Below are 23,846 nucleotides of genomic sequence, written 5' to 3' on the forward strand. Positions count from 1 at the left end.
AAGAAGGAGCTGTAATATTAGTGAATTCGATGAGGCTCATAATCATCGGTCATCCTCTGTTAATGATCAAGACCTCCGAACAGTTTCGAGTGATTTTTTCTTCTTTTCATAAGCAGATTTTTGCGGACCACCATTCAAAAGTTTACATCGACGCTACAAAGAGGTTCAACATAATGGAGTTTACGAGCTTTTAATGTTTCGTTTGTAATACAATAACAACTTTCATTCATGTATTTATTTTTCATAAGCAAGGCTGATTATTATTATAGTAACATTTTTGTTGTTGCATAATTTATTTATCAAGGTAACATTGGACAATATTAAGAGAAATATTATTTAGTTCGGTACATTAACACTTATACAACTAATCCTGATCATGCTACTTTAAAGTGATAATGTTCTTTGTAACATCTTTTAATTTACTTCATCAAAGGGAGATCAATGTTACAGTAACACGATTACTGTAAGAAATCATTACAGTAACACGAGAACAACGATAGAGTAATAATTATCTTGTTCATTTACTATATAACAGAGTGTATAGATTAATTTAAAAATGTGAAGGTAGAGATTAGTCTTTAATTATTATTGTATTAGTATTCTTTGTAACATCATTACGGTGACGCTACTACAATATTTCATTATTGTAACATAATTGATTCATGAAAGTAATACTGTAACAATATTTAAGTTTCAACTTGAATTCATTTCAATGACAAAAGGCAAGGTTAACCTGTTACATAATACCACAAAACACCAATGTTAAAGTTTACATCATAATCCCACGCCAAAATCTCACAACAATGTTAAAAGTCTATACTAGCATTTCAACTTCAATAACGTTGTCATCTTCACGTATATCTTCATGTCGGTGTCTTACTCTTTGTTTGTATGTGCCATCTTTTTGCGCAACTCGAATTTTTGTGTTGCTTAATCAAACTTTCTTCTTGAATTTCTGAAATTTAAAACAGCATTTGACCATTATTAGTGTTCAACATCACTCTTTTGAGTTTATAACAATGCTATACCATTAAATTTAATTGGACAAAAGCACACAATATTATTTTATGATGTTACAACATCCAATATATAATGTTATAATAATATTGCAAGTTCGATTAAAAAAATATTGACCTTTGCTCAATAATAAGCGCATTATCTTGTGTAGTAATAATGTTACAAAGATATCAATGTTACGATAACAATGTTACGATGTCAATATTCTTTGTAACAATGTTACAGTAACAATGATACTGTAACATGCGTCAAATATCTTATGAAAATTTAATCCCCAAATTTACCCCAATTTTCTTGAAATCAAGTCCAGTTATACTTTTGCAAAATCACCATACAATAATGTGATGCAGTAATATTGTTACAGTAACAATATTACAGTAACAATATTACAGATAACATGTGTTGAAAATTTTACAAAAGCTAATTTAATCGCGACGATTCCGCTCAATTTCATGAAAATAAATCCATTATGAATTTCATAATGTCGTAACCCTAGCTTTTTGACAAATACTATGAATACATAGAATCGACAACGAAGAATATAAAAATGATATTATAAAACTATTTAACAATCCACAAAATCACACATTAATACATAATTCAACCGTAAATTAAAAACCACAAATTAAAACTACTGCACAATTTCATCAGGTCATAACCCTAATTTTTGCACAAACACTATGAACAATACAATCAAAGTTAATAGTATGAACAATCGACAACAACAATATGAACACATACAAATTAGGACTAAAAATCAATTAATCACTTTAAGCACAACACTAACCCTAATTTTTTTTGTTGAAAACGAAAATCAAAATTGAACAGAAATCAGTTGACAAATTCTTCATATCAATCAAGAACAACATTCGATAAGATCAATCACAACAAAAAATTTTTAAAAAAAATTGTGGAAAGAGCGCGATTTATACCTCTCCAATATGTGAGAAACGGATGTATGTAACGGAATCTTGACTATACTTTTTTGAAGATCTTCGATTGATTGTGGTGATAATTTTACTTGATTGTGGAATATTTTTTGGCAACGAGAGATGGTTGCAGTTACTAGAGAGAGAGAGAAACAGAGAAAATATCTGAAGAGAGAGAAAATTTAAGAAAATAATAAGACTGCGATAAACAATGTTTAGGTTTTATAATTTGGTTTGAATGTTTAGGGGTGACGTGGTTGAACGAGGGTGTTGGATCTTGTTGATCCAATGGTCCTTATTGATATGCTAGACTCATCTAAGATGCTAGACTCATGGGATGCTCACTCTATATATATATATATATATATATATATATATATATATATATATATATATATATATATATATATATATATATATATATATATATATCCATTGTGTATGATGGTTGTTTATGCTTTTTATTCGTATCATGACTAAAGTTTTCCCTTGTTGACTCGTATATGCTTATGGGTGGTTCGGATTTTGGTTTGTTTACATTTTGCCTCGTGTTCCGTATTAGTTAATTCATTTGTTATCGGTTATTTATACTTCGTTCAAGTAACATGTAAATGAGAAATGTAACGTTTATTCATTACCGCTCATTATATTTTATAGATTGGGTTCACTATAATTTATATGGGGAATTTACATACTTCCTTCTTTTGATCTTGTTATGTTTTAAATGTTGGACTTCACATGATTACATGGTTGGACTTTGCATGATTAACTTGACGGATTTCCTGTGACTTCAAGTATTGGGTTTTTATGACTTGTTTGATGGGCTCATAAATGAGTCGCTTGAGTTTGTCACATTTATCCTGTAGATTTCACATAGCGTAAATTAGTCATTATCTCTTATTATATTGTATTTAACCAGCATGTTAAATTATAAAATGAAATATTTATTAACATAATGCAAGTATGAGATATTTATTATAAATAATTACTTGTAGTGAGTTGTATTCTTAATAATGTCTAGTATTGTTCGGTTGTGTGAGTCTTAGTCCTATCGGACACTAGGGGTGAGCCATAGGCCCTCTAGTTGCGATATGATCGTCGTCCTACCAAGAGGTTGGAATCTAGGATGTAGTCTTGTGGGTGGTATCTCGAACATGCTTTCAAGGTAGCCTCTGAGTCGGATACTCCGTCTACACTTTGTGTTGGTCTTACACTTGTGAGTCGTATTCTTGTAGAAATGCCATAATACCATCGTATGTGCTTAACATACATTTACGCCCAACTTGTTCTATTCTGGCAAGTACGGGTTTGGCCTACTTGTGCTGTTCTGGCAAGTGTGGTTTTGGGCCACTTGTGTTGTGATGGCAAGTGAGTCTTATCTTAGTCTTTCCGCCACTTTCGTGCTGTTCTTGCGATTGGGGTACTCGGTCTCCATGAGTAGCCGAGTCTTGGGTGCGTGCTGTGCTGGCGCACGTTGAATCGAGATGTACACCCGAGAATCTGCTGATTTAGACTAGGACCGTATCATTATCGTAGTCCTATCCGGGGAAATTATAGTCTAAGAGTACTAAATGTCTTGTATATTTGGATGGTTACTTTGGTCATATCTCCTTGAAATATGTGCTCGTGGCTAAGTGGTCGTGTCTATTTCCTTGTCTTTCTTCTCCATTTATTTTATTGTCGCTTATGTCTTACTTACTTGTTTATTCCATCATTTCTTTTATCCTTGTTGGTTTAAACACGTATGATCCCATGTTTAGTTATAAGTTGATTCACTCATAACTTATCTAATATGGTTATTTGTTCATGTTCTTTGTTATGTTCGTTTTGACATAATGTGGCTGGGAGAACCCTGAGTTATTCCCCACTGACTGTGGCTTTTATGTTTACATGAATGACAGGTTTGTGAAGATGCATTTGTGGGGTTTAGACGTGTGAGCTAGCGAGCACCTTGGACTAGTAGTCGGTTTAGTAGAATTGCTTATACTCACCTTTTATCATTTGTCATTCGAGGGATATATTTTCCCTCACCTTGACTACCACGTTTGTATAATTTAAATATTTATTTTCGCATTCTCTAGTTATGTTTTTGTTGGAGCTTGTGTCCTCCACAAATTAGTGTGATAACATTTGTAAATCTCTTACAGGTTCACAAGGGTATACTTCGTATTTTAATCAGTTGATTAACGATTACCTAATAACGGTTGGCTTGCTAGAAAGTTTGACGTTATTATCATACAGATGGCGGTGATCAACTGGTCCCTAAAGGTCACACCTATAGGATGTGTTTGAGAGATGTGGTTATAGAAATATACTCACATTTATGCCTTATATGACTAAACAGTTAGTCAATGTGTTGATGAGACAATTATTTAATGAAGATTAAATAATATTAGTTGAGACGAATTAACTGTCAATTCGTAAATTGAATATAATAAGTTATATTTAATTAAATGTATGTAATGTTAGCTTGGACGAATTAATCTGTTAATTCGTAATTAAATGTAATCGGTTATATTTAATATCAACAAGATGAATGTGTCATAGTGGTAATAGTGAGGGAACTCAAACCAAGAGGTCATGGGTTCGATCCTCACTAGATGACAATTTAACACATTTTATACATTTTTGGAATAACCGAAAATAAGGAAATCATACTCCTTATTTCGGTGATATGGGCCGAATTTAGGGAAAATAATATCTCCCTTATTCACTCCCATTTTTCGGTTTCAATAAGAGGGGAAGGGAGATCATCTTCTCTGCCCTAATCCTCTTTTAACCTAATCTCTCCTCTCATAAAAAAAACACAAATAACCTAAATTTTTACAGAAAATTTGGATCGATTCTAGCATAATCAAAGGGCATATCTCATATCATCTTGGGTGCAACTGATAGGAGAATATCATTGCGATATTGTTCATAGGCCGTTTTTGCTAGGACCGAAGGTTATTTCTTAATCCTTTACTTTTGTTTATGTAATTTTATTTTATGACTAGTGATCATCTTCATAAAATTCGTTATAATCCTTGAATATAAAGGGATGCATACAGATAAATCCCACAACTGGTATCAGAGCCAAGGCCACGAATTTTAATTTTGATGATTTTCATAAAATCGTTTGTAAACAACATTAGGGTTTCGAAAAAAAAAAAAAATATATTAATGGTTCGGCTGAAAAATTTTGTGCCGAGAGGAAATTTTTTTTGCAGATTGTTGCGTTTTTTTGTTGTTTTTTTTTCTATTTGATTCTCATATTGTTGTTTTTAATCGGTTAAGATAATAATATGATAATTTGTAGATGTTTCGATTTATTAAATCGAGATGTAAATGGAAATCGGTTTTGCCGAATTGATAAAAATATTTTGGGGCTGTTTTAATTTTTTTTAACCGTGAAATTTTTTTTTTTTATTCTTTATCTTGTTCACGGATGAACAGTATTAAAAAAATAAAAAAAAATTGTGTTTTTTTTTTCTTTCGTTTTTTCCTGAAAAACCGATTAAAGTTTTTTTGCGGCTGTTTTTGTTTATGCCGATTTGAAAAGCATCCGAGAAAAGAAATTTTTTTTCCTTGTTACTGTTCACAGGGGACAGAATTTAAAAAAAAAAAAAAAAAAATTGTTTCGGTTTTTACAGATAAAACCGTGTATAAAATAAAAAACGGGCTGTTTTTGTTGTTTTTGCTGATATTGCCGGAAAAAAAAAAGGAGGCTTGTTTTGTTTTTCCTTGGTTATGCCGAGAACTTTTATAAAAAAAAAAAAAAAAAAAAAAAAAAAAAAAAAATTGTTTTTGGCCAATTAGTTATTGTGAAACGGTTCACAATTTAAAGATACCTAATTATTTTAAAGCAGTTTAAAATATTGATGGATTAAATTCATATTACAAGTTTAATATGAATTAAGATTGAAATTAATGTGATTAATTGAGGAATTGTCACTTAATTTAATTTAAATAGGTGGTTTGGATAAATTAATCAACATAATTAAGGAATTGTGTCATGTATGTTTAATTTATTTTTAGTTGATGCATTTTATTTTTGTTGAATGAATCGTTGAATGAATTTATTTACGTAAATTTATTTATTGTAATTTTCAAAGAAGACTAAAGATGGAGATTGGAGCTCACTCCCGCTACATGGATCAAGATGGAACATCAAGACAAGCTTCTCGGGTCCAAGGATGGATTCCAAACTTGTATTTAATGTTCATTTTGATAGGATAGGCCACACTAGGACTTTTATTGTTTTTATGTTTTCATTCCTATTGCTTTTCATTCATATGCTAGTTAATGCATCATATTCCGCCTAAAGCCAAACCACCTACTACTAAAATACATGAAAATTGACTCATATAGGTTGTATGTTAGTTTTCATGGACATACAGATGTCATTGACTTATTAAGCCATCACCTTAGTTTATTCATTCTCGCATGCTAGATATTAGTTCACTTAAAATGAATTAAAATAAAGTTGATGGGATCTTCCTCTAAAACGGAAATTGAGACTAGTCTTTATAAGGGCAAACAACTATGAATCCCTTCTTCGTCGGTAGGCATAATATGACCCCTTCTACGTTGGGTAAGTAGTTGTGTTGACTTAGTTTATCTCAACATTATAGTCCGAAGAGTTTCTCGTGATTATGATGGACTAAAAGATAGAATTTACAGAAATTTATCGACCAAGAAATCTAACGGTAGAATTAGCTAAAAGGTTAGCTTATCAATTTACAGAGAATTGAGTCTTGAGATCATTTATATAATTCTTGAGGGAGGTCAATTGTATAAATGCTTGAGTCTTCGCGTTATGACATTAGTTCATTAGACTTAAAATCAAAAGGATGCACATGCTTATTATTTTTTTATTCTTCTTTCGCAGTATAGAACACGATTATTTTTGATAATACTGTTACAACAAATGGCTGGAAATAACGAAATCCCAATGCCTAGTGCAACACTCGATCGCGCGTCCTGGCTTAAAATTTTTATGGACCAAATAAATCAGTTCACACGTCTGAAAAATGACGGGTCCAACTTTACGGGATCGGGAGGCAAAGACTACGGAATCTCGCCATTGCGACGGTAAGCTCGGTACTTAACCGAGCCAATACCGGTAAACCCAGGCCCCAATGCAGGAGTCAACGAGTCACTCGCCTATAGTGACTTCGTTATGGAAGCGGGTGCGATAAGGAACGTACTCATCTTTGCAATGGAAACCAATTTGCAGAGACGCTTCATTGCCCAAGGTGCAAACAAGATTTTCACCACGCTCACTAACGAGTTCTCAAAAGCACCGAGAATCGTTACATATGAGCATACCTGTCGCTTCTTTGATGCGAAACTCCAGAAGGGCCAACCGGTTAGCCCACACATTCTTCACATGATTGAGAATGTCGAGAAGCTGGAGGCACTGAATTGTAAAATCAGTGAGAGCGTTGTCATTGACCGAATGCTTCATTCTCTTCACGATGGTTTTGCCCTTTTCAGGGCGAACTACTACATGAATGACTTGAAAAAGAGTCCTCATGAGCTACACTCCCTTCTCGTACAGACCGAGAAGGATATGAAATTGAGTGGGAGCATGAAGCAGGATGTTCTCACGATTTACAACAAGGGTAAAGGTAAGGGCAAGGCTCATGGCGACCTAGCTGTAGGTAAGCCAAAGTTTAAGAAGCCAGGAAACGGTAAGAGTGCGCCTGGTGAGACTAGTGGCTCACAGGGCAAGGCAAAGAGCAAAGGCGGTGACATAGAGTGCCACCATTGTCACAAGACTGGACATTGGAGGAGGAACTGTCCCGTCTACCGTAAGAACATCAAAGCAGGCCGCGTTATTCCTGTTGGTATGTCATCTTATATTCATATGATTGAGATTAACCATGCAAGTTTCGGAACTTGGGTACTTGATACTGGTTGTGGTTCTCATCTATGTAATCATTTGCAGGGCCTAAAGAACATCATACCTCTCGAAAAAGGTGATGTGGACCTGCGAGTCGGGAATGGAGCACGAGTTGTTGCTGTCTCGAAGGGAACATATGTAATCCAACTCCCTAGTGGTTTTGAGTTATTTTTAAATAACTGTTACTATGTATCCAGTTTGTCTAAGAACATTATTTCAGTTTCCGTACTTGCTAAAGACGGTTTTGCATTTTCAATAAAGGATAATAGCTGTATTTTCTCTTTCAATGAAATGATTTATGGCAAAGCAGTTTCCATGAATGGAATTTACATCTTAGGCCAAACCACGGAAGTATTACACGTGAATAATAAGAAAATAAAGGTTGGTGACAAAGATCAAACCTATCTATGGCATTGTCGAATGGGACACATAAATGAGAAACGCGTGAAGAAACTCGTCGATAATGGGACTATTCCCGCATTCGATTTTTCTACATATGGTACGTGTGAATCATGTCTCATTGGCAAGATGACTCGAATTTCCTTCAAAGGTGTTGGAATGCGCGCTAGTGACCTATTAGGACTCATACATACTGATGTTTGTGGACTTATGTCAATTACCGCTAGAGATGGCTATAGATATTTTATCACTTTCACGGACGATTTGAGTAGATACGGATATGTCTACTTAATGAAGCATAAAAGTGAGTCCTTTGAGAAATTCAAGGAATACCAGAACAGGGTTCAGAACCAACTGGGTAGAAAGGTTAAAGCACTCCGTTCAGATCGGGGTGGCGAATATCTTTCAAATGAGTTTGATCAACACCTTAAAGACTGTGGAATCGTTCTACAGTTAACTCCACCTGGAACACCTCAATTAAATGGTGTGTCCGAACGGAGAAATCAAACCTTACTGGATATGGTTCGATCCATGATGAGTCACACGGTAGTGCCTGATTCATTATGGGGTTATGCTCTTTTGGCAGCTACTCTTATACTTAACCGAAGTCCGACTAAAGCTGTCGACAAGACTCCATATGAAATGTGGAAGGGAACGGTCCCTAACTTGTCCTTTATTCGGGTTTGGGGCTGCGAGGCTTATGTCAAGTGGAGACACGAGGATAAGCTTGGCCCGCGATCGGTCAAGACATACTTTATAGGTTATCCAAAAGGGACATTTGGTCATTACTTCTATTCGCCTACCGAACATCGAGTTTTTGTTGCGGCCAGTGCGACGTTCTTAGAGAAAGAATTTCTCGAGAACAAGACGAGTAATAGAACCTTCGAGTTCTCGGAGATTCCAGAACCAACAATCGAGGAATAGATGGAGGAAGTGGTTCCTCCAACTAATGATACGGTTAGTATTCCTGAGGAACCTAGGAGGTCGGGTAGAGTCTCTCATCCTCCGGACAGATACATTGGTATGGTCGAGGAGAACGACGTTTTACTCCTAGAGAGTAATGAACCCGCTACCTATAAAGGTGCTATGACCTGTTCCGACTCAAAGCTATGGCTCAAAGCCATGCAATCCGAGATGTACTCCATGTATGAGAATGACGTGTGGGATCTAGTTGATTTACCTAATAAGGTAAAACCTCTACAGTGCAAATGGCTTTACAAAATAAAGCGTTCTGTAGACGCGCAACCAGATACCTATAAGGCACGACTAGTGGCAAAAGGTTTCACTCAAGTGCACGGATTGCATTATGATGAGATTTTTGCACCTGTAGTCATGCTACGTTCCATTCGGATAATCTTAGCGATTACCGCTTTTCATGATTATGAAATTTGGCAAATGGATGTGAAAACCGCCTTCTTAAACGGTTATTTGGAGGAAGAGTTGTACATGGTGCAACCCGAAGGTTTCATAGATCCTTAACATCCTAAGAAAGTATGCAAGCTTAAGCGTTCCATTTATGGACTTAAGCAACCTTCTCGGAGTTGGAATCATCGTTTCGACCAGGTGATAAAAGAGTATGGTTTTACTCGATCGGTCGAAGAACCATGCTTATATATCAAGTCGAGTGGGAGCAAGATTGTATTCTTGATATTGTATGTCGATGACATACTCTTGATGGGAATGACATTCCTCTCCTATCTTCGGTTAAAGAATGGTTGAAGAACCATTTCCAGATGAAAGATCTGGGTGAGGCACAGCGCATTTTGGGAATCCGTATCTACCGAGATAGATCACGACGGACGTTATCACTTAGTCAGGAGTCTTATTTGGATAAGATTCTTGAGAAGTTCAGCATGACCAACTCCAAGAAGGGGAACCTTCCAATGACGACTGGATGCAGTTGAGCAAGTCTCAGTCACCCACAACGCCTGAAGGGATTGAGCGCATGAGTCGTGTTCCTTATGCATCTGCAATAGGATCGATCATATATGTCATGATATGCACACGTCCAGACGTGGCATATACATTGAGTATGACGAGTCAGTACCAAAAGACTCCAGGTGAAACACACTGGATAGCTGTCAAAAACATCCTCAAGTACCTACGAAGGACTAAGGATTGGGTATTGACTTATGGAGGTGATACTAAGCTATGCGCAATCGGTTACGCAGATGCTAGCTTCCAAACGGATCGAGATGACTCAACATCTCAGTCCGGGTTCGTCTTCTCTCTTAATGGTGCTGCGTTCAGCTGGAAGAGTTCCAAACAGAGTGTTGTAGCAGATTCTACTACTGAATCCGAGTACTATGCCGCTTCGGAGGCAGCAAAGGAAGCGATATGGATGCGTCAATTTTTACAAGGACTTTCGGTAGTTCCTAGTTCGAATGACCCGATCACCATCTATTGTGACAATAGAGGTGCCATCTTCCAGGCTAAGGAGCCAAAGTCTAGCAACAAATCTAGACATGTACATCGGAAAGCTCACCTGATCCGTGATTACGTGGAGCAAGAAGAGATAGTGATTGACAAGATTGCGACGGATGATAACATCGCGGATCCTCTCACTAAAACGTTGAATTATGATAAGCATGTAGGGCACGTTATTTCCATGGGAATTAAACGTGTTCCTGAGTTGTAGTACTTGATTATGGATTTGATACATTATCTTTTTCATATACTATTTATAACTTCATCGTTTTATTATAATATTTTCTTTTTCATGTGGATTGTACTGACAACATTGAACGCCACAAAGTGAACTGAATTACATTACATTTGTTTTTTGGTCCGTAATCGCCAATGTGAGCTGATAACTCCGGCTATTATATTGTGCGGTCGATTGATGGTGGGTTCAACGAGCCATAAGTCAAACGGTTGACTGATCGATCACAGATGTGAGATTATAACGATACCTCGTAGGACAACTTTTTGTGACAACGTAATGGAGTCCTAAATGTTTAAAAACATTCGGTGCCAGGTCGTGGATAGGACATCCATTGTGTTCCTAGAGTCGATTCTTTTGACTATCGACTGTCTCTTGAGATTAAGGCAGTTTTTGGGTGACTTTGGTTTCTTTCTCACATGGTCTGCAGAATCGGAGGCTAAGTAGATTTTTTCCGGGTCATTTCATACGTGCTTACATCTGCAGGATTCGAGTTGAGGAAAATATCCAACCCTTATCAGGTATAGTTATTTCTCGGGGCCACTCGAGGAGTTGTATGGCGAAATGCATGGCCATGCTCGAATGTTGATTCGTTTATTAGTTAAGTTACTCTCTAGTCGGGGAAACCACTCTTGATGATGATCGCTTGTAAAATACGACCTTTGTGAATACGGATTTGCAAATTGTTTTACATTGAGTGGGAGAAATTTTAGGATATGAGAATCGGTTATCGCACATACACTTGTGAGGACAAGTGGGAGTTTGTTGGAGCTTGTGTCCTCCACAAATTAGTGTGATAACATTTGTAAATCTCTTACAGGTTCACAAGGGTATACTTCGTATTTTAATCAGTTGATTAACGATTACCTATTAACGGTTGGCTTGTTAGAAAGTTTGACGTTATTATCATACAAATGGCGGTGATCAACTGGTCCCTAAAGGTCACACCTATAGGATGTGTTTGAGAGATGTGGTTATAGAAATATAATCACATTTATGCCTTATATGACTAAACAGTTAGTCAATGTGTTGATGAGATAATTATTTAATGAAGATTAAATAATATTAGTTGAGACGAATTAACTGTCAATTCGTAAATTGAATATAATAAGTTATATTTAATTAAATGTATGTAATGTTAGCTTGGACGAATTAATCTGTTAATTCGTAATTAAATGTAATCGGTTATATTTAATATCAACAAGATGAATGTGTCATAGTGGTAATAGTGAGGGTACTCAAACCAAGAGGTCATGGGTTCGATCCTCACTAGATGACAATTTAACACATTTTATACATTTTTGGAATAACCGAAAATAAGGAAATCATACTCCTTATTTCGGTGATATGGGCCGAATTTAGGGAAAATAATATCTCCCTTATTCACTCCCATTTTTCGGTTTCAATAAGAGGGGAAGGGAGATCATCTTCTCTGCCCTAATTCTCTATTAACCTAATCTCTCCTCTCATCAAAAAAACACAAATAACCTAAATTTTTACAGAAAATTTGGATCGATTCTAGCATAATCAAAGGGCATATCTCATATCATCTTGGGTGCAACTGATAGGAGAATATCATTGCGATATTGTTCATAGGCCGTTTTTGCTAGGACCGAAGGTTATTTCTTAATCCTTTACTTTTGTTTATGTAATTTTATTTTATGACTAGTGATCATCTTCATAAAATTCGTTATAATCCTTGAATATAAAGGGATGCATACAGATAAATCCTACAGTTTTAGGTTTTAATGAACCCGCGCTTTAAACTTTAAAAGTTTCAAAAAAATTCCTAATTTCCGCTTGAATTTATAAGTTATATTTTCCGTGTTATAGCGGGGGTTCACATTTAATATCGTGGACCTTTAATAATAATAATAATTAATTCATTTGAATAATGAATATAATTTATAATTATTAAATAATAATAGAAGGTAATAATTTATAATTAAGTAATGGTAAATATATTATTTATTTATAGGTGACGGACTTGTGGAACGGGTTTGTTGAAGAATATTTTAGTAGATTGCATTAATTGGAATTGCTTGCCAGGTAGGGATAAATCCTACTCAACTCCTATTCGATAATATTTGGTTTAGTGGATGGTTTAGGTTAATGTGGAATTGATCATATGTGTTGGTTGATATTGGCGTAACTGTTGGAAGGGAGAATTATATTGCATTATGTTGGTTATTAACAATTGTGATGAGGTGATTTAACTATTATCGTTTGTATTGAATGTGGAAATCGTGCAAAGCTGTGCGACAGTCAGATGTACGTTGTTGAGGGAGTTTTTACTCTGGGGTGATGGTAATATGTACGGTGTGAGGGAGGGGTACTATTACATAACGGCGGTACGTTGTTAAGGAAGGGGTACCAAAGTAATGTGAGCACGTTGTTAAGGGAGGTGTGCTAAGTTATGAGAAGGAGCACATTGTTCAGGGAGTTGTGCAATGTGAATTGAATTGGATTGCCTATCGTATGTTCTTGTTGTTAGTATTTATTCCTACTCGACCTCGTAGTTGACTGTGTTTTAGTGAAAACCTGTGATAAACCATAATGGGGAGCAGATTTGACAGGTACTAAAGATTATCTGACTTGGGAGCTTATGGGAATACGTGAGGATTTGGCCAGTCTACCTAGAAGTCCAGACCACATATGTAACACCCCCATACTCCAAGTGCCTTACCAGGACCACTCAGGTATGAAGACATCACCATCTCGGTCGCCCGAGGTATGATAATCAAATAGACAAAACAGAAACAACGTTTATTATAAATGGTTTAATGAATAAATACAATCCTCAAAACCAAACCAAAGTACGATACAATATTCTCAAATGACTGTCTAACTGAAAAGTAAATAAACTAAGGCTACAGCGGAGGACTCCTATCGTCATGTCGTGGCATCCCAGCTATCCCAGTACTCACCTCAATACCTGCTCAATATCTGCTCACCATCCCCGAATGGATCACCGCAGGTTTACAAAACAACACGGGGGTCAGGACTAATCACACAATCAATATAGATAACAATAATAAGATAAACAGACAGCTGAACTATCACATACACACACACACACACACCACCAACTCCCATCATCTCAATACTGACTGTCCACTAGACCAGCCCTGCCAGTGGGGGACCGCAGCCGTTCCCACCTAAGCCCCGCTCATCATACCGAGCGATAACCCTGTCCCATTAATGTGCACATCCCCTTCCGTGGCGGGTTCCACGAAGGGCGAAACTAGGGCGTGAAGTCACTCCCGCAAGTGACCCCACTCACCGAGAACACATCTCGAGAACCATCAACGAAGAATCACAACCACAAACACAACACAATCATCATATCAAACAACTAACTACAAAGACATCACCAATATCCCATTATGGGACTAATACCGAGTAGGAAATCCTACCTGGAAAGCACAACAAGCAGACGGTATCTACAATTTGTATCAAAACGCCTCTTCTACGAATCCTCCTCCTATCATATAACACATATAGGCTATACATCACATACTACGCACAAAAACCCCCAATCCCTAAATTAGGGTTTAACCAAACTTAGCAAAACATTATAAAAATTATATTAAAAGCTTACCCTCGACGCAAGGAACTCAACGATACGAACTACGACACGAACCGACCGTCCGAACTCGGGAATTGCTAAGAATGCGATTAGGAAGATGAACTGCGCTTTCTCTCTTAAATAGGGTTTTAGGTTTTGTAAAAGTGATTTAAAACAATGACGATTATGTTTAAATACCTTAATCGCATAATTAACAAAACCCGAGAAAACTCCCCGTAAAACCGGACACTCGATCGAGTACCCAAGGTACTCGATCGAGTACCCCCTTACTCGATCGAGTACCCCAGCTACTCGATCGAGTACCCAACAGGTCAGAAACTATTTTATTTCGCAACTTGCCCTTACTCGACAGAGTAAGGGCTACTCGATAGAGTACCCCAAGACTTATAAATACGAAGTATTACAGTCTTCCCTCCTTAAAAGGAACTTCGTCCCCGAAGTTCAAACCACTACTAAACAAAGGTAGTCCCCTAACATTCCCGACTCAGCAACCGAACAGAAAACATGATACTAACCCAACTTATCCCGACAAACATCCCGACACAACATATGAAAGGTGTACAAAACTCTTAAAAACTGCTCGCGATCATCTCCTACCCCCTAAAAGAAACAAGGTTACGTCCCCGTAACCAAACATACCTGATCAAAGAGAAAAGGGTAATGCTCTTTCATGATATCCTCTGCCTCCCATGTAGCTTCCTCGGTCTCGTGGTTAGACCAAAGAATCTTGAGCAAAACTGTCTCACCACCCCTAGTCTTTCTAACCTTTCGGTCTAGAATCTGCTTAGGCACCTCCAGATATGATAAAGACTCATCTAGCTCTAAGCTCTCTGCCTCCAACACATGTGACGGGTCACTCACATACTTCCGCAGCTGGGATACATGAAACACATTATGCACTCTCTCCAACGTTTTGGTAAAGCCAAACGATAAGCAACTTCCCCAACTCGCTCTAAGATCTCATAAGGCCCTATAAACTTCTGACTTAACTTGCCTTTATTCCCAAATCTCATAACTCCACGCATCGGAGACACTTTCAGAAGAACCTTGTCCCCAACTTGAAACTCTATGTCCCGACGATGTAGATCTGCATAACTCTTTTGTCGATCCCGGGCTGCTCTCATCCGTTCCCCGATCATCTTAAACTTTCCACCATCTCATGCACCATCTCTGGTCCTAAAACCATCGCCTCAACACTATCGTCCCCCAGATTGGACTCCTACACCTCCTCCCATACAAAGCCTCAAACGGTGCCATACCTATCTTTGGTGTGATAGCTGTTGTTGTAAGAAAATTCTATCAGGTCCAACCTCTGCTCCCAACTACCACCAAAATCCATCACACAAGCTCGCAACATATCCTCAAGAGTCTTGATTGTTCTCTCGATCTGCCGTCGTCTGTCGCAGGATGAAATCTTTGTACTCATCTTCAAAGTCGTTCCCAACGATTCCTGCAACTCCTTCCAAAACCTCGATATAAACCTCGCATCTCTGTCGGACACTATGTCCTTAGGGACTCCATGTAACTTAAGCACGTTCTTTCGATAGGCCATAGCGAATTGTGCTTTAGTCCATGTATCTTTCATTGGAACAAAGTGAGTGACTTGGTCGACGATCCACTATCACCCAAATCATGTTGTTACCTTGTTGACTCTTAGGCAAACCCACAATGAAATACATGGAAATGGATTCCCACTTCCACTCAGGCACCTCTAAAGACCGAATCTTACCTTGTGGTCTTCTCTGTTCCCCTTTAACTCTTTGGCATGTCAAACAACGGACACAAACTCAAACTGTCTCTTTCTTCATCCAGGCCACCAAAACGTTTTCTTCAAATCCATGTATAGCTTGTCTCCACCTGGATGAACTGAATATGGTGTGCAATGCGCTCGTCATGATCGTCTTTTTCAACTCCTCATCATTAGGAACACACCACCTACCATCAAACCTCAAACTACCATCTGTATGAATAGAAAACCGGGACACTGTCCCTTTCTCTACTCCAGCTCTCCACTCCACTATCTTAGGATCCAAAGCCTGTTTATCCCGAATATCATCATAAAACTCAAGTCTGATCTTTGTCATATCGCCCATGGCATCTCCTTTCGCATCATATGTATCCCAAAGCTCGCTACCTCATCCTCAGCCTCATCAAAGATAGAGTGTACACAAGGAATGTACACTCTTCCTACTCAAAGCATCAGCTACAACGTTGGCCTTCCCTTCATGGTAGATGATTTCCATGTCGTAGTCGCCAATCAACTCCATCCACCTCCTCTGTCTCATGTTCAACTCCTTCTGCGTGAAGATGTACTTAAGACTCTTGTGATCAGAAAATACCTTAAAGATTGCTCCATAAAGGTAATGCCTCCAAATCTTGAGAGCAAACACCACCGCACCCAACCAGGATCATGAGTAGGGTAGTTCTCCTCATAAGGCTTCAACTGCCTAGAAGCATAGGCAATCACTTTACCATTCTGCATCAACACACATCCCAACCCATTCTTCGAGGCATCCGTATAAACCTCAAAATTCTCGCTCCCTTCAGGCAATGCGAGGACAGGAGCTGTGGTCAAACGCTCCTTTAATGTTTGGAACGCCGTCTCACAACTCTCATCCCAACGAAACCTGTTCTCTTTCCTCATCAACGCTGTCATCGGTCTAGCTATCTTGGAGAAATCTTTCACGAACCGTCTGTAGTATCCAGCTAAACCCAAGAAACTTCTAACCTCAGCGACATTCTTCGGTGCTTCCCACTTTGTCACTACCTCAATCTTCGCCGGATCCACAGCTACCCCATCTTTAGAGATTACATGCCCCAGAAAAGCAACTTTCTCTAACCAGAACTCACACTTGGACAGCTTAGCATACAACTCATGATCCCTCAAAGTCTGCAACACGATCCTCAGATGCTCCTCATGCTCCTCCTTAGTCTTAGAGTAGACTAAGATGTCATCGATAAACACCACCACAAACTGGTCCAAGAACCGTGCCTCGAAGATTCTATTCATCAAATCCATAAACACTGCCGGCGCATTAGACAACCCAAACGGCATCACCACATACTCATAGTGGCCATACCTCGACGTGAAAGCTGTCTTTGGTATGTCCACCTCTCTAATCTTCACCTGATGGTACCCCGACCTCAAATCAATCTTAGAAAAGATCATTTTGCCTTGCTCGGTGATCAAACAGGTCATCTATCCTTGGCAAAGGATACTTGTTCTTTATCGTCACACGGTTCAGCTCCCTGTATTCTATGCATAGCCTCAAACTCCCATCTTTCTTCTTCACGAAAAGAACTGGTGCTCCCCAAGGCGATACACTTGGTCTAATGTATCCCTTCTCTATCAAATCATCCAACTGCTTCCTAAGTTCCTCCATCTCCTTAGGACCCATACGGTACGGTGCCTTAGAGATTGGCCCCGTCCCTGGCTTCAACTCTACGGTGAAATCTATCTCCCTCCTCGGTGGCAACCCGGAATCTCCTCTAGAAAAACATCTCGCAAACTCTCCCACCATGGTATCTCATCAATCGTCGGACTCTCTATCCGGTCATCTCTCACATGACACAAGATCAACGGACATCCCTTCCTCAGATAAGACTTCAAGGTGACAGCTGCAATCAACTTAACTTTGGGTTTGACTAGAAACCCACGGTAATACACACTAACACCCTTTGGACCTCTTAAGGACACTTTCTTTTGATGATGATCTATCTTAGCTTTATACTTTCCTAACCAATCCATCCCAACTATCATCTCAAAACCATTAAAAGGAAACTCTAGCAAGTGTGGAAATCGACTTGCCCAACTATCAAAGATACATCTCTAAACAACCTCCCACACGATACAGACTCACCCGAAGGTATGAAAACTTGCTCACTAACAGACTCATATACTCTCAAACCCAACTGTTTTACATGACTCGAAGACACAAACGACTGAGAAGCCCCCGAATCAAACAAAACAAACGTAGGAATACCGTTAACAAGGAATGTACCGGTGATAACGTGCGCATCCTCCTCTGTTTGCCTTCTTCTCCATCATGAACAACTTGCCCCGGTCTTTCGTCCACCTCCCTGGACGGCATCGGGCCGATGCGGTCGGCTTAGCACCCGACCCTTGATTGTTGTTGTTGTTCGTCGGTGTCTTCTGATAAGAATTACCGCCGTTGCGGTTGCCTCCACTGGTAACTCGACTTCCCGGTTTGGCCATGATCCGGTAGGTATGTTGCTCATGAAGCTGTGCGAGTCTCTCGAAAAAGATCCCGGTGCGCTCGTGCACTCATGTCTCTTGTGGCCTACACCACCACAACCAAAGCAGGTCACTCCCCAACTATTACTCGCACTCCCACGGCCACGCCCAAAGGAAGCCCCAAAGACTAAACCCGGACCAGCAGAAAATCCCTTAGATCGATTGTGGTTGCCTTTCTTGTGATTCGATTGGCCACCACCCTCGCTCTCGAACTTCCTCTTCTCACCACCCGACCTCTCCGAGCCATCTCCACCAACCTCTCGGCTCTTCCGGCCCTCTCATAAGCTTCCTTAACATCGGTAAGGATCCCCACGGGTAACTTATCCATAATCGTGGTAGTCAACCCTCTTTCAAACCTCAATGCCCGGTTCTCCTCACTCAAACCCATATCCTCAGCATACCTAGACTTCTCATTGAACCGTCTCGTAGTACTCGGCTTCCGACATCTCGGCGGTCATCTTAAACTTATCAAACTCTTCCCTCAACTTACTCCTCACATGCTCCGACACGAACTCCTTCCTCATGACCTACGAAACTCCTCCCAAGGTATAGCGGGTAAGCCTTGGTTGGTGTATATCTCCTTAGCACTCACCTTCACTGAATCCCACCACTTGCCCGCCTGCCTCCCTCAAATAGAACGCACTGTTCCACCTCATCTCATCGGGACAATGAACCAAGTCTAAGATGTTCTCCATCTCTCTCAACCAACTATCAAGCAGATTAGGCTCCCCAACTCCCTTGTACTCTTTCGGGTTAAACCTCGCAATATAGAGGTTGATTTTAGAATGATCAACCTCCTTCTCCTTACTCTTATCCTTGTCCTCATTCACTCTCTTCGGGGTCTCGAAGAGCGTCCGGTGCTCTAACATCTTAACGATGTCATCCACGGTCATAAGCTCGGCTCTCGCGTACAAAGCAGTTCTCTTGGGCGGCATCTTGAAGCTATATAAGAAAGGGTAAACATAAACACACGTACTAAACCCCAAAACACAAAATCACGATGCCCAGAACCCACTCGATCGAGTTCCCAAACATACTCGATCGAGTAACGGGCTACTCGATCGAGTGCCCCCACGTACTCGATCGAGTACCCAAACTCCAGAACCAAACAGAGACCTTCGATCTCTTACCTACTCGATCGAGTATCTAGGCTACTCGATCGAGTGACCCCCTACTCGATCGAGTACCCCTAGTTACTCGATCGAGTGCCCCAAAACTCGATTCTGGACTCAAAATCGCCAAAAACCCACCCGATCGAGTCAGTCTCACTCGATCGAGTAACACTAATTCGTAAAAGCTACCCGCATGTTACGTCATATGCTAACATGTTAAACTTTATAAATCACATATTATATCATAACGATCATGCTATTAATTGCCACGTTGTAAAACATTCAACATGCTATCATTTCATCAACAGTTTCTATATATATAACATCACTTTTCTTTCATCTCCTCAACTTCCAATTCGAACATCCATCAATCAACACATCCATCACATTTGTAAACAAGTTAACGAAACACACATACGACAAACACTTCCCCCATGTGACCGGTTCAAAGTTGTAGGGCGACCCCCGCGACTTTAGGACGTCTCCCAAGCCTTTGCACTAGCTCCTACAACTTTTACCCCGGGTTCATTTTAATTGACTCCCTATGTTCATTTAGTTCGTTGGTTACAGGTTTCAGGAACCTGGCTCTGATACCATTTGTAACACCCCCATACTCCAAGTGCCTTACCAGGACCACTCAGGTATGAAGACATCACCATCTCGGTCGCCCGAGGTATGATAATCAAATAGACAAAACAGAAACAACGTTTATTATAAATGGTTTAATGAATAAATACAATCCTCAAAACCAAACCAAAGTACGATACAATATTCTCAAATGATCGTCTAACGAAAAGTAAATAAACTAAGGCTACAAATGGAGGACTCCTATCGTCATGTCGTGGCATCCCGCCTATCCCGATACTCACCTCAATACCGCTCAATATCTCGCTCACCATCCCCGAATGGATCACCGCAGTTTACAAAACAACACCGGGTCGTACTAATCACACAATCAATATAGATAACAATAATAAGATAAGCAGACAATTTGAACCGTCACATACACACACACACCACCAACTCCCATCATCTCAATACTTGACCGTCCTTTGGACTACCGCGATGGGGACGCAGCCGTTCCCACCTAAGCCCCGCTCATCATACCGAGCGATAACCCTGTCCCATTAATGTGCACATCCCCTTCCGTGGCGGGTTCCACGAAGGGCGAAACTAGGGCGTGAAGTCACTCCCGCAAGTGACCCCACTCAGCCGAGAACGCATCTCGAGAACCATCAACAGCAATCACAACCACAAACACAACACAATCATCATATCAAACAACTAACTACAGCACATCACCAATATCCCATTATGGGACTAATACTGAGTAGGAAATCCTACCTGGAAAGCACAACAAGCAGACGGTATCTACAGCTGTATCAAAACGCCTCTTCTACGAATCCTCCTCCTATCATATAACACATATAGGCTATACATCACATACTACGCACAAAAACCCCCAATCCCTAAATTAGGGTTTAACCAAACTTAGCAAAACATTATAAAAATTATATTAAAAGCTTACCCTCGACGCAAGGAACTCAACGATACGAACTACGACACGAACTGACCGTATGAACTCAGGAATTGCTAAGAATGCGATTAGGAAGATGAATGGTCGCTTTCTCTCTTAAACAGGGTTTTAGGTTTTGTAAAAGTGATTTAAAACAATGACGATTATGTTTAAATACCTTAATCGCATAATTAACAAAACCCGAGAAAACTCCCCGTAAAACCGGACACTCGATCGAGTACCCCCTTACTCGATCGAGTACCCCAGCTACTCGATCGAGTACCCAACAGGTCAGAAACTATTTTATTTCGCAACTTGCCCTTACTCGACAGAGTAAGGGCTACTCGATAGAGTACCCCAAGACTTATAAATACGGAGTATTACAACATAGATTCTTTATTCACTTTATTTATTTCCGCTGCGAGTTGTATTAAATTTTATATTTAGTCTAGTTTGGATAAGTTGTAATAACATGAAATCACTAAGTTTTAATTAAAGTACTTTGGATTATTTTTATTTGTTTCATTTACCTCGGGCAACCGAGATGGTAATGATCTATTTATTGGGAATGTCTTGCTAAAGGCACCTAAATAAATGGGGGTGTTACAAAGTGGTATCAGAGCAAAACGATCCTCGGGCCTAACTAATGAACTTAATAATGAATGTAGGATGTGCCTAATAAAATGAACCCGGGTAGAAACTGTTAGTGCCCCCTTAAGGCTTGGGATGAGTTAGGGCGCCTGACATGGCTGTCGCAACTCTTTCAAAAATAAAACCAACCGGTCTCTTTAAAATATAGTAGAGGCAGTCGGGTATCGAATCCACAGGGAGATGGGGATTTTGTATGCTAACTAAGTCTATCTAAGTAACCGTTTCTTGGTGGTTTAATTGTTTTGATTCTAAACTACGGAGACAAACAGAAAGAGAGCAAAAGGGGAACAACAACTAAACTTCAAAGAGATTAACAGATAGAGAGAAACAGCGAGGACAATCGGTTCACCATGGTTTCCTAGGAGTTCAATCTAGGGTCAAAGGTCAGCATAAACTCGGTCTGTAGGGTACTGAAAAGGTCCTTCTGGTCTGCTATTCGCCCTAAAACATTACTAACTTAGCTTCCGCTCTCATTAGAATGCCCTAATGTTCACTGCAGGTCTTACCCCTTCCAATCTTCCGATCTAGGTCAAGGTGTACCAAATCAACTAGCTGAATGCGTTGACTCAAGCAACTAATCGTTATCTAATGAAGTGATTAACAACACAAACCTAATCTTAACCAAATCCTAATCCCCTACTCATAATCTCCCTAATTATCATGGCTCCCCTATGTCCTAGCATAGGAGATTAGTTACGCATAATGAAGATGGGAAGATTAACAAGAGCTAAAGAAACAATTAACTTGAACATTCTAATTACAAAAGAAAATAAGAATTAATGCAAGAGAGATGAATAAACAAGAGCAAATGCAATAAATTAATAATTGAAATTAAGGATCGAAAATACCGATTACGATCAGTTCCCAAAGTGCAAAGGTTTAGGTCTATGGAGTAAAAGGTAAAAGTGAGAGAAAAAGTTTCGGATTCGAAAAGAAGAGATCCTTTGTTCTGCTGCCGTCGTCCTATTTATTCTAACATAGAAATAAAATATCCTTGCGTAAAAATATCCTCACGGCAGAAACCACTCGATCGAGTAGAAGTAAACCACTCGATCGAGTAAAATCAAGATCAAACACTTCGATACGTACTCGATCGAGGGACTCCTTCAACACCCTTCTCGATCGAGCATAGTAGTTATTCGATCGAGAACTCTCAGCATCAGAAAATGGTCGATCGACTAGTTTTCAGCAGCCAATCTAGTCGATCGAACTGTTTCAGCGTTGTTGAACTCAAAACACCTTCTGAAGTCACTTCACGCATCTCTAAGTGACAGATTTCAAGCTCCGATTCTTCTTTCTCCAAAATGCATGCAAACGGGACTGGTTCAAGCTTTATTTAGCTCACTTCAGGTTCATTCCTGCAATTAATACAAGACAGGCCGAAGTAGACTATTCGGGGGCATTTGTAGCTAGTCGCCACATAAATAACACAGAAATGCGTGTAAATATAGGGTAAAAACAATATATAAAATGCACGCATCAAATCTCCCCAAACCAAACCTTTGCTTGTCCCCAAGAAAACTATAAATGCAGCTAAAGACAACTAGTGAAACGGGACCAACTTACCAGCTACAAATCGTCCACCCAAACCAATTTAATGCAACAAGTCAACAAAATGGCAATAGGTCAAAAGCAAACGAGTTAGATCAATGTTTGAAACTACTGAACTGTCGACCTTGCAAGACTCATATATATTGGATTCTCACGGGTCACTCATCACACAAATTAAGCGCGAGGTGAGTATAATTTTGTGAGATAGAAAGAAATAAAGATGCTCACCTAACTCGACTTATAAGAACATGCATGCAACTAACATGAAACTGATTTCT

This window comes from Silene latifolia, unplaced genomic scaffold, assembly GCF_048544455.1.
Source record: "Silene latifolia isolate original U9 population unplaced genomic scaffold, ASM4854445v1 scaffold_181, whole genome shotgun sequence".
In the NCBI taxonomy this organism is placed as follows: domain Eukaryota; kingdom Viridiplantae; phylum Streptophyta; class Magnoliopsida; order Caryophyllales; family Caryophyllaceae; genus Silene; species Silene latifolia.